Source organism: Asparagus officinalis, chromosome 3 (genome assembly GCF_001876935.1).
Source record: "Asparagus officinalis chromosome 3, Aspof.V1, whole genome shotgun sequence".
Taxonomy (NCBI): Eukaryota; Viridiplantae; Streptophyta; class Magnoliopsida; order Asparagales; family Asparagaceae; genus Asparagus; species Asparagus officinalis.
In genome coordinates, this window is record NC_033796.1 from 42,411,608 (window position 1) to 42,423,943 (window position 12,336).

A 12,336-nucleotide genomic window follows, 5' to 3' on the forward strand; every position below is an offset into this window, starting at 1 on the left:
TTTAAAACAAAAATAATTAAAATAAATAATTACGGGTATTTAAAATTAATCTAATTACAGAATAATTATCTACAAATAAAAACATATATTTTATGCTAATACAACAGTTAATTCAAAATAGTCAAAATATACACATATTGTACAATTAAACAAGAATAATTAATAATAAAAATATATTTACTTATATTTAAAATCAAATAATTATAAGATAAATATATACATAGTAAAACGTACCAGTTATACTAATACGATAGATAATATATAACAGTAAAAATAATACAACTAATTGTACAAATAATACGTAATACAAAATATACATAATAATAATAATAATACCACGTATTATTCAAAATGATACGTAATAGTATCGGTAACACAACGAATAAATTTTAGACATTTTTACTGTAATAAATAAATTTATAAATATTTAAATTATTTAAATAAATATAAAACTTAGACTTTAAATCATATAAAATTGTAGAAATTCGAGAAAAATATAAATACTCTTTTAGAAATCATAATTAAATATTTTAAAATACTAAAAAATTATTTTAACTAGTATTAAAATTCCATGGTCCTTACAAGCTGCATTGTTCATCCTATGCACAACTTCATTTTTGTCCATCTTTTTTATATATTGTAAGATACTAATTAGTTACTTGATTTATAGGGGGGAAAGGAATTGTAATTTGCTTGACATATCCTACACACAAAATTACGACTTCATTTCTGCCAAATTAATGATTTAATGCCAACTTTAGGATTGTAACTCTACATGTCCTTTCCGCAACATTACAACGATTATCAAGGGGTAAATTTCTGTCATTGATTAATTCTCTGGCTTCATTGTAATTTGCTTGACACAAATTTTATTAATCATCGTAGGAAATATTTATGGATGGAAAATGATAGAACATGAGAACCGTACATATGACAATGACAAATTTCTAACTAGAATCATAGCGGCCAATTAATTGACAAAAAGTATGAGTATATAGGTAAAACATTACTTATAGTAGTGTACATATGAAACTGATATCCTTCTAAACACTCGGTCTTTCTACTTCTCTGCGTGAGGCATCTTGAATTTCTCACATGGGGTATTCATAAGGTCGTCTGAGAGAGGGGTGTTCCCCCCGATGGCATCTATGACCGGTCTATACACTCGGTCGTATCCAAAGGTCCCTACGGTAACAAAGGGGGCGAGAGAGGCACGATGATAGAGGAGAGTCTTAGAGACCACTCCTCTAGTGTGTTCCCCAAAGTGACCTGGGCCTGGACTCTCACCAGAGATGCGATGATGTCGGCGAGGCTCGTCAGTATGAGTCGATCGACGCGGTGGTGGCGATGTGTGCTCGACGCGATCCCTTAGTGTCTTAGCAGTAGCCTGAGGAGTCTGAGGCTGGACTACTCGCTGAGCTCCGGAAGGAGTATGAGTCTTTGATCGCTGGTCTCTAGAAGGAGGGGGGGAGCTGAGGTAGCTCACTGCAGCTATGGAAGCCGACTAAGAAGTTCACTAGAAAGGGTAGTGAATTGCTCTTGGAGAGATTAAGAAAGCTTCTAAACTATTTCCTCAAGCTGAGCTCAAGTAACGTAGCTTTGGTGTGGTCCTACAGGGCGAAATAGATCAGGCCCATGCTTAAAACCCAACATGTTTTCTCAAAAAAAAAGATGTCCCATGGTGGCCGCTAGACTGTTGATGTACTAGTGATCACACGGTTAGTTATATCCGTGGTTGGATGAGTTTGAGGATTGATGAGGGGCCGCTTTCTTCCCCAACTTTATGTCTGGTTCTTTGAGTGGGTGTAGACTGTCTAAAAATTACTGTAGATAGATGATCCCCATCAAACATCAATGATGAAAGTTACAATTTGTTAGCTTTTAGAAGGCTACAATTTAAAAACTTTCACGTAGATTAATGAATATTATAATCTGATAATTTTTACAATAACCGATAAAAGCCTTATTTCAACAGCCTTCATAATCAACATTGGGAGTTACAATCTGACGGCTCTCATATTTTTAAGGAGCCAAGACGAAGATTACAAGATGACGATATTTGCAATGCTCTAGCAAAAGAGACTATAAATTAACGGTCTCTTCAAATCAAAATGCAGAGGTCGTGACTGCGTTTCAGATTCAAAACACAGAGATCGTGGCTGCGTTTCAAATTCAAAATGCAAAGCTTATTGCTACATTTTCAGCCCAAAACGTAGGGTTAATCGCTGCGTTCCAGATCCAAATGCAGAGCTCATTGCTGCGTTTTCAGCCCAATACGCAGAGCCCAACTTTACGTCCTAGGATCAAGATGCAGAGTTCATTCCAGAATGCGAATTTTACATTTGACTGGTTCAAACAGAATCTGAAAGGTTTCAAAACCGTTTTTCTACTTAATAAGGGCGGTTACACCCCATAAACCCTTATTAAGAAGAGATTTAAGGGGGTGGTTGCACCTCTTAAACCCCTATAAATAGTGGGTTTCACCGCTGGACCTAAAAAGGGAGGATCGAAGCTGGGGAGAGGAGGCGATCTTGAAAAGAGGATCTTTTTGATCGGAATTTTGGAGAAGAAGTTCATCATTCATCATTCTTTAACCAAGAGTATTTTCAATTTCAGCAACAAGGAGTTTATTCTTTCCTTGAAATCGATTTTTGGTTAAACTAACCAACTCTTTTACAGAGTTTAAACTCGCTCTAAATTCTAAAACTCGTTAAGAGTTATTTTCAAACTTGTCACACAAGTTCTCCTTAATGTCAATCAAGAGGAAGATATCGTGTTCCAACAAGGTGAAATGTTCGGATCATCAACGGGATACAAGGATCTGAACTCCCATTGACACCGAGAAGAACCCATGTTAAACAAAGGAAAGGGTCTCTATCGATCTCTTCTCTCTTTTGTAAATCGGAAAACCGATATAGAGGAATTGTAATTTCTTTTTCTAAGTTTGTTAGAGAGAGATTGTATTGAGAGAATTACAATCCATTCTTTTTCTAAGTCTATTAGAGAGAATAATACAAATTCAATTCTCTATTTTCTTCTTTTAATTTTTTATCAAATAAAAGATGACAACTTCGTTAGGGACTAGCTTCACTGACGAAGAAGTGGTGGCGTAATCTGACGTCAACCTCGCTGGAACTACGATCAAAACTCTTGTTGTAGAGTTTGATCAAGCCAAGTATGAGGAAGCCCTATCCTACGGATCCCTTAGCCCTAAGGCTATACACAAGGTCCGCATGGTCACCAACAAGACCAGAGCTCCATATGTTGTTGAATCATCAAAAGAGGCCCTCCCCCTTAATCAAGACTGCTTGAACAACCCCTCCTCTGAAGGAGTGGACTCAGCTTTTGCTAGACTCGCCAATCGAGTCAATGATCTCACACCCGCACCAAAGCAATGGGTATCGGATTATAAAAGGCCCATTGCGACGACAAGCTTCATCAACGCAGATGACCTCACTACAAAGGCCTTAAAATAGGCTAAGAAGAATATCGTCCAATGAAGGAGGAGATCCTGATGATGAGCAAAATTCTAAGAGAATTGATCCTCCAATCAACGCGAGCTATGCGTTTGTGAGCCTCAGCAAGAGCTCTGCGTTTCTGCTTCAGAATGCAAACCTCATGTTGATGAGCCCAAGTATAAGCTCCATGTGATCCAACTAAAACACAACCCTCAAGTGAGCGTTCCAAAATCAAAACACAGTCCTCAGGGACGCGTCCTAACACCAAAACACAGTCATCAGGGACGCGTTTCCTAAACAAAATACAACTCTCAGGAGTGCGTTCTAGAACCAAAATGTAGGTCTCCAGACCACGTTAATTAGCCTGAACGCAGTTCTTGGAAGAATGTTCCAGAATCTAAACGTAAGTCTTTAGGCTGCATGGATCCACCAGAACGCAACCATCAGGGGCGCGTTTCATCAGCAAAATGTAGACCTCAATCCTGCGTTCAATCCAAACACGACCCTCGCGTTTCTTGCGCGATGTGTCAAGTCGTGTTCAGAGTGACTGACATGGACTTTAGAAAATAGAATTGAGCCCAAGTAATAAAACTCAATACAAAATCTTACGTACATCGTGGACCTTTGGGGCGCTGCTCCGAACCCCACCGAGGGGTCGACTTCTCCCCCGGACCCCCCAGCCAGGGACGCGCTGCCCCCTAGACCCTCGGCTTGTTGACCGGGCAGTGAGATCCCCATACTAGGTTATTCGTAGCATGACTAGATTGATGGGTGGACATAAGAAGTATACGGAGTGAGTTTGAAGGAATCTATCAACACACTCAGACTTGAAAGGGAGTCATACCCCCTGTTGAGTATCGGAGATTGGCTAGAGGAACTAACTCTGATGATGAACACTCAGCTATCGCAGAGTCTCAGTCCTCTAGTTCTTTTGTAGAATATGAGAGCTCCGCTTATATGACAGGATATCCTAAAGATCTCGTGAAGAGACTTGATGAGCAGCAAGCCATGATCAAAGCACAACATGAGGCTATCAATGAACTCCGGATCCAAATGACTCAATTCGTCACAGACAAGGCTAAATCTCAGCAGACAGGTTCGCCACTCATGCAAGAATCTTCTAGGAAAGGAAGATCGTCTTCAACCTGACCTCACACAAGCAAAGAGAAGGGAAAAGTGGTTGATGATGCTGCTTCTGACCAAGAAGCCTACAACCTGGAATCTTTCTCTGATGAAGGAAGGGAGAACGAGCAGAATATCTAGTTTATAAAAATAAAAGAATTGGAAGCTCGTCTTAATGTCATCGCCAATAGAAGCGAGGTCCAAGATGAGGAAGTTGTTAGGCTTTATCCCGCCGAATGAGATACAACCCCTTATCCTCCAAAGTTCGAAGTCCCGACGCTATGAGCTTTTGACTGTACGAGATCACCGAACCAATATATCTATCATTTCAAATCACAGACTGAGAATGTGATATCGAACGACGCTATACTGACTTGTTTGTTCATTGACACCCTCAAGGGGGTTGTCTTTGAATGGTTCATGAAATTACCTACGGGATGTATCCAAAAGTAGGCGGATCTAGAAAGACTCTTCCTGTCAAGATTCTTTGAATACGATACAGAAGTCTCCATTCATAACCTTCTTACCACTAAGCAGAAGAAGAGGAAGCCTATCAAAGCCTTCGTCAAGAGGTTCTGAAGCATGGCTCTTCGATGTTCGTCAGGTATGACACAGTCTACCCTAGTGGAGACCTGTCGACACAACTTGCAAACCAACCTTCTAGTATAAATGAGGGTTGTAGAATGACGTTCCTAGAGACAACTAATCTTTCAAGATGAACATGCTTAAAAAATTATTGCCAGTGTCAAAGCTGAAGAACAAAGTAAGCAGGATCAACCTGAGCAGTGGGACCAAGCCCAATCTTCACAATCAGAAGGAGAAGATACTAGGTCACTGAAGCCAATCCTTTTCAATAGGATGGCGGGTTTACCATACTATCAAGTTAACAATATACCTCTCATAGTCCATTTTTCCTAAATTCTCCCACCAATCCTCTTCAATAGGATGACGGATCCACCAAAACTATCACGTTAACAGTTATCTCTGATAATCAAACTCATCAAATAGTAGCCTACCAGGTGATGTGCCTCTATTCCGACTTGATGGATAGTGACCCATAATGTGATGTGCCATGTCTACCCCTTTTTTCTTCTCTTGCTAAGTCTTAATCACGACTAGGGGTTGGTTACTTGGAATCCCTTGGATTAAGAGTAACAAATCTTTTAAGTTGTCATGTTCAATAAAATACCTCTGTCAACGGTAAAATTCTTCCCCTACTAAGTCTTAATCAAGACTAGGGTAATAGTAGAAAAACGAACAAACTAGACGGAACAATCTAGACGGAATTATTTCCGTCTAGATTGTTCCGTCTATTTTGCGGCATTCTAAACGGAAATTTCTGTCTAGAATACCAAACTAGACGGAAGCTTTTTATTTTTTAAAAATTGAAAAGCAACCTAGACGGAAATTTTATCTAGGTTGCCAACTTAGATAGAATTCCCGTGGCAACCTAGACAGAATTCCCGTCTAGTTTGTGTTTAGGGGCTGTTTGGTTCGTTTTTTAACTTGGTGGAAAAGTTTTACACCGCCTCCACATCAGATTTTTCGTGGCCACGTAGGATATAAGCTTTCCGTCGGTTTCTTTTTCAATCTTTGGTTCGCTAGGGTTGAAGAAGAGAAACTCGGTGAAAATCGCCACCACATCAGATTTTTTTTCTCCTAATTCCTTCCTCAACCTCGTGAAATCAACGAAAACTACAGTCACGTCAGCTTTTTGCCATATAAACAAAAGTTTTCCATTTTTTTCCATGCGAACCAAACACAAGAAAAATAAATACATTTGTTTCCCACCATTTTTTTGTGCGAACCAAAATGAAACAATTTATTTTTTAAAAATGTTTGAAAAATTCAAAACTTGTGTTTTTATACATGAAAATGCATTTTCATATATCTAAGAAAAGAACCAAACAGCCCATTAATAAAAAAATTAAAACAAAACCCTAACCTATGCCACTTCCCCACCACGCCGCCTCCAACTCCAATTTCCCTCTCCCTCATCCCCCATCGGAGTAAATACCCCAGGCCCTTACCCACCCCGACGCCCTTCCCTCCCGCCGTCCTCTCTCGGCTCCTCTCTTTACCCCTCTTCGTGTACCCCCACCCCCACCGTCTCTCAATCTTCTCGCACATTCGCTCGCCCGCCCCCGCACCCTCCTCTCCTTCGCCACCGCCCGAAAGAGGCCGCCACGAGCCGTCGCGACGCAAGCTCCACCTTCCGCATCGACGGCCTCCCCTCTCCTCCCTCCACCAGCCTCAATAGCAACGCATCCCCTCCAAAACCCCTATAAACCCTAACGCCCCCAAGATCCCCGAACCCCTCTCCGCCCTCGCTCGCAAACGCCTCAACCTCGACAATGAGATCCTAAACCTAATCGGGGTCAACGATCTCGATGAGGCCTCGCTTTTGGTCCGTCGCTCGATCTATTCCAACTGCAAGCCGACGATCTTCACCTGCAACGCCATTCTCCACACGCTCCTCAGGCAATCCCGATACTCTGACTTGCTTTCCCTCCACCGGTTCATCACCTAGGTGTCGGTGGCCCCCACCGTGATCACCCACAACCTCCTACTTCAAGTTTACTACGATTGCCGCAAGCCTGATACGGCCCTCGAGCACTATCGTCTCCTCATCAAAGACGATGCCCCCATCAACCCCTCGCTGACGACGTATAGGATTCTCACCAAAGGGCTGGTTGATAATGCTAAGATCGATCGGGCCGTGGAGCTCAAGGACGAGATGATTGCCAAGGGCTTCTGTGGGCCTGACGTTGCCGTCTATAACCACATAATGTCGGGCTTTGTCAAGAAGAAGGAGCCCGATAGGGTTATTGAGCTGTTTGAAGAGATGAAAGAGAAGATGGGAGGAGGGCAGATCGAGGATGGGATTGTGTATGGGAATCTGATGAAAGGGCATTTCAAGAAGGGGATGGAGGCTGAGGCAATGGGTATGTGATGTTTTATAGTGTTGCTATGTTTTGTTGCGGCATGAAGGTTTAATATGGTCTATAATAGTTTGATTGATGTATTATGATAATTTGATCGATATGTGATTGATATGTTATGGTCTATAATAGTTTGATTGATATGTTAGTGGATCATTTATAACTGTGTTTTTTTGTCATGAAGAAATATTTGTAATAATTGACATAGAATGAATATTTGGTATGATATCATGTATAACTGTGAACTGAAGGATCATGTATAAATGTACTTCTCTGCCTAAATCTGGTATGACTATTAAGTCAATGTGAACATATTTCACTCAATTCACTTGCTTGTTTTCCACATAGGTTGTGAACTGGGAGGTTTATTGTTTCTGATAATTGAATTTGTAGGCTCTTTCGTCCGCATACATGCCAGTTGGTGCAATCCTTGCTAGCACTGAGATTTCAGAAGTGATACACTCTCAAAGCAACAAAATTGGTAACATTCTTTGTTTTCAGTTGTGTATTCTATCTGTGCCTTTTAACTGCTTTTTACTATGATGAATATTTGGTAAATATTTGGTAAATATGTGATTATGCAGAAAATTGCTTTGTATTTGAGGGAAATGATTGCATGACCTTTTAATTTAGATTAGAAGTAAGAAGATGAGAAAATGATTAAGTTGAATGTAATTGGAGTTTTAGACAGACAAGACTTAATGATGCGTTGCTATAAACAAAATAATAGTGATGTATAGTTGGTGTTGCTCCTATGCGCCTTAGCCCGCGAGTGTTAACCGCGTTCATGTGGTATAGTTCTTTACACTTGTTATGTTGAGTGCATTCTGCCTTTATGAGTTGAGAAAGAAGATAATAGGAAGGAATTCTCTTAGATGCAATTTTCTGACCTTTTCTGTTACATTATAGCTGCGTCCATTAACTTTTATTGTGCAATTCTTATGTAGTGTGTTGCTTTGGTCAGTTTTAAGAGGTATCTCATTAATTATGTTTCCAAAGCTAGTGTTGTCAATAGTTTAATAAAACATTCTTTTCTCTGAGAGCATAGTTCAAAATATTAATTCATATTCAAGTGGAAAACTTAAACTTAGTATCACATTTCTTTTGCAGATTCGAGGGACTGAATTGATTCTTGGAACATAGTTCACCGATAACAAGTCTCCTAATGATCTTTTCCCATCTGAATGGGGTAAGTCCCATATTCATCTTACCAAATTACATGTAATGTTTTCCTGGGTTGTTTGTGTTCAGGCACTTGGTTCTATTTGTGTTCAGGTGTTCGGTTGGATTTGTTGATTTTGATACTGTTTGTGGCTATTCAATTTAGGCTATGATGATTGTTAATTTTTCTAAGATTAGTAACTTGCAATATCTATTGATATTGTACTGGATGGCTAATAATGATGATATTGAACAAGTTTTGAGCCCACAACCATAATTCGTATATACATGTGGCTGATTTATTTGACATGATGTCAAGACATATTTTCAAATGAATTTTTGCACATAAAGTTCATCAACATACATAAATATCAGGTTCGATGTAATTTGCTATGTTATATACGTATTTATGGCTATTCAGGTCATTTATATGTTTTTTATAGGTTTCAGAAGAATTTTTGGCTAACTCAGGTACGTATTTCATAAATTTATGAATAATCAGGTTATTATAGGTCTTGCTTATTTTTTCTCAGAAAACAGGTTTCGTGTGATTATTTTTCATCTCAAACAGGTATATCTCAGGTCAAATCAGGTACGTAGTTCATGTTACATTAGGTTTCGTATGATTATGTCTCAAGAGCTTCTAAAATAGAAGTATTTCGAAGTATGTAAAGTGGTAAATGGATAACAAAATACTAGGAGTTCTGGTTTAATCAACAAGATCGTAACAATAAATTGTTCATCTTTTATCATTATTTGTTATTTGTTTTATTTCCTGCCTCACTAGGTTTCTTATACATTTATACTGATTCTTTTTAGGATCTTTGACATTATGTCTTATTAGATGGATGAAGGGTGGCGTTGTATGATAATGCACTGATCTTATGTTTTATATTTCATTGCTTTCTTCTATTGGATTTTTTGTTTCTTATTTAGATTTTTTATCTGGTATTGATACAGGAGGAGGACATGCGTCTAGAGAATGTATACTACTCTGAGATGAAGGATGCCCTTTTTTTTTATTCTGATTAGGAATAATATTGCTTTGTCTCTACTTCTCTTCACATCTGTAAATTTACCTTTCTCATTGCTTTCGCGAACTCTTTTATTGTATAAATCCTTGACGCGTAAAAATTAGTTATTGTCTATATAAATAATTTATGTTTCGCTCTAGTATTTTGATGAATGTATTATTTGAATATAATTGTCTTTGATATTTAAATATAATTAGATTGTGTTGGATATAAATATGATTTGATGTTAGATAATATATAACGTGCAACGTAGATTCTGCAAAAAAAAAACTATTGTAGCAGAAGCAACCTAGACGAAATTTCATCTAGGTTGCAACCTAGATGGTTTTTCACATTCCGTCTAGGTTGATACCGTCTAGGTTAGTCAACCTAGATGGAATTTCGTTTAGTTTGCGCCAACCTAGATGGAATCAGACTAGATGGAGCAAACTAGACGAAAATCCGTCTATATGGAGTAATCTAGACGGGAAATGGAGCAACTTAGATGGAATTTTTCGTCTAGATTGCTCATTTTTCTACTAGTGGGGGTTGGTTGTTTGGAATCCACTGGATTAAGAGTAACGAATATTCAATCCTCTTTAATAGGATGGCAGATCTGCAAACATCATCGAGTTAACATCACACTTTTGACGATTTATATCCCACGGAGTATAAATTCAGCTTGCATCACTCTCAATTTATCACGTTAACAATACGCCTCTGACAATCAACTTATCAATCTTTGTCAATAGGATGATAGGTCCTCAAAATTGCTTAAGTTATAAACTTCTTCAACAAGATGCTAATTTTTTAAAATCTTGTTCAAATCACAAGTACAAATTTCTGTCACGTTAACATCACACATCTGATAACCAATCAACTTATCAATCCTCTTCAATAGGATAATAAGTCTTCAAAGTTGTTCCGATCGTAACAAATTCTATCACGTTAATATCACACCTCTGACAACAAATCAACTTATCAATCCTTTTCAATAGGATGATAAGTCATCAAAGTTGCTCCGATCGTAATAAATTCTGTCACGTTAATATCACACATTTGACAACCAATCCTTTAATCACGTTAATATTACATCTCTAATGACGTCATATTAATAATACACCTCTCACAATTAACTTATCAATCCTCTTCAATAGGATGATAACTCCATAAAGTTACTCCGATCACAACAAATTCTGTCACGTTAATATCACACATCTGACAACCAATCCTTTCATCATGTTAATATTACACCTCTGATGGCGTCATTAACATTACACCTCTGATAATCAACTTATCGACTCTATTCAATAGAACGATAGGTCCACAATCTTGTCACGTTAATATTACAACTTTGACAATCAACTTATCGATTCTCTTCAATAGAGCAATAGGTCCACAATCTTATCACGTTAATATTACACCTCTGACAATTAACTTATCGACTCTCTTCAATAGAGTGATAGATCCACAAACCCGTCAAGTTAACATTATACCTCTGATGACCAAATCAACTTATTGACTCTCTTCAATAGAGCGATAAGCCCATAAAATACTGTTAGGTTAACATCACTCTCTTCAATAGAGCGATAAGCCCATAAAATACTGTTAGGTTAACATCACACCTCTAATAGTCAAACCCCCCAATAAACTTGTTATAAGCCCATAAAATACTGTTAGGTTAACATCACACCTCTAATAGTCAAACCCCCCAATAAACTTGTTAGTCTTTTTTCACAAGAATAGCAAGTTTTCATTATAAAATCCCCGACGGATTAAAGATTTTTTAAAATTATCCTAGTGATAATGAAGAAAATTTCTGAACTTCACTCTAAGTGAAAATTCATGCCAAGTTAATACCACACCTCTGGCACTTCTAACTTTCTTTCAGTGTTTCAAGTGAAAACATAACACAGGAAGAAACAGCGGCAAAGCCCACGTATTCAATATCATAGTCAATGATTATTATTAAATTAATAATCTCTAAATCCATACCTTTTATACATGGGGGACTTTATCTCGATCCCTAATTAGAGATAAGTCTACGCCTAACACGCATCGTCGGTTAGTCTTTTCCCGTGAAAATGACAAAAGCCTACGTATTCAATATCGTAGCAGGTTGTTTTTAATAACACCTGAATCCATGCCTTACACGAATGAGAGACTTTATCTTGTTCTCTAATTAGAAATTAGTCTGCATCTAACACATGCTGTCGGGTGGTCTATTCCCGCAATAATGATGAAGTTTACGTATTCAACATCGTAGCATAAAAATCGATACCTTTCACGCATGGAAGACTTTATCTCGATCCCTAATTAGAGATAAGCATACGCCTAATACGTGTTGTCGGGTAGTCCATTCCCGTGAAATTAACAAAGTCTATGTATTCGATATCAAAACACTAAGTTCATTATTTTAGCACAACGTTACATGTGAAACAGATTTAGACAATCCACATGCTAGCCCGACTCAAATGGTAGTCGATAAAGGCTTATCAAATCCGTTGATGGCTGAGAGTTTGCCAAAATTCCTATGAATGTTTGCGGGCCCATCAGTTGAATGGATGTGAGCCGTGACGTGATGTTTGAGAGCTTTTGCTCACGAATAGCTATACAGTTGCTACAATTTCTCTTTGAAGC

The 12,336-nt window shown here is 38.3% G+C and overlaps 1 long non-coding RNA gene across 1 annotated transcript; it reads left to right on the forward strand.

Moving 5' to 3' along the window:
- LOC109833943 lies at positions 6,774-9,856 on the forward strand. Its single transcript, XR_002245387.1, has 4 exons — positions 6,774-7,525; positions 7,916-8,003; positions 8,633-8,711; positions 9,127-9,856. It is a non-coding gene; the product is annotated as an uncharacterized LOC109833943 (long non-coding RNA).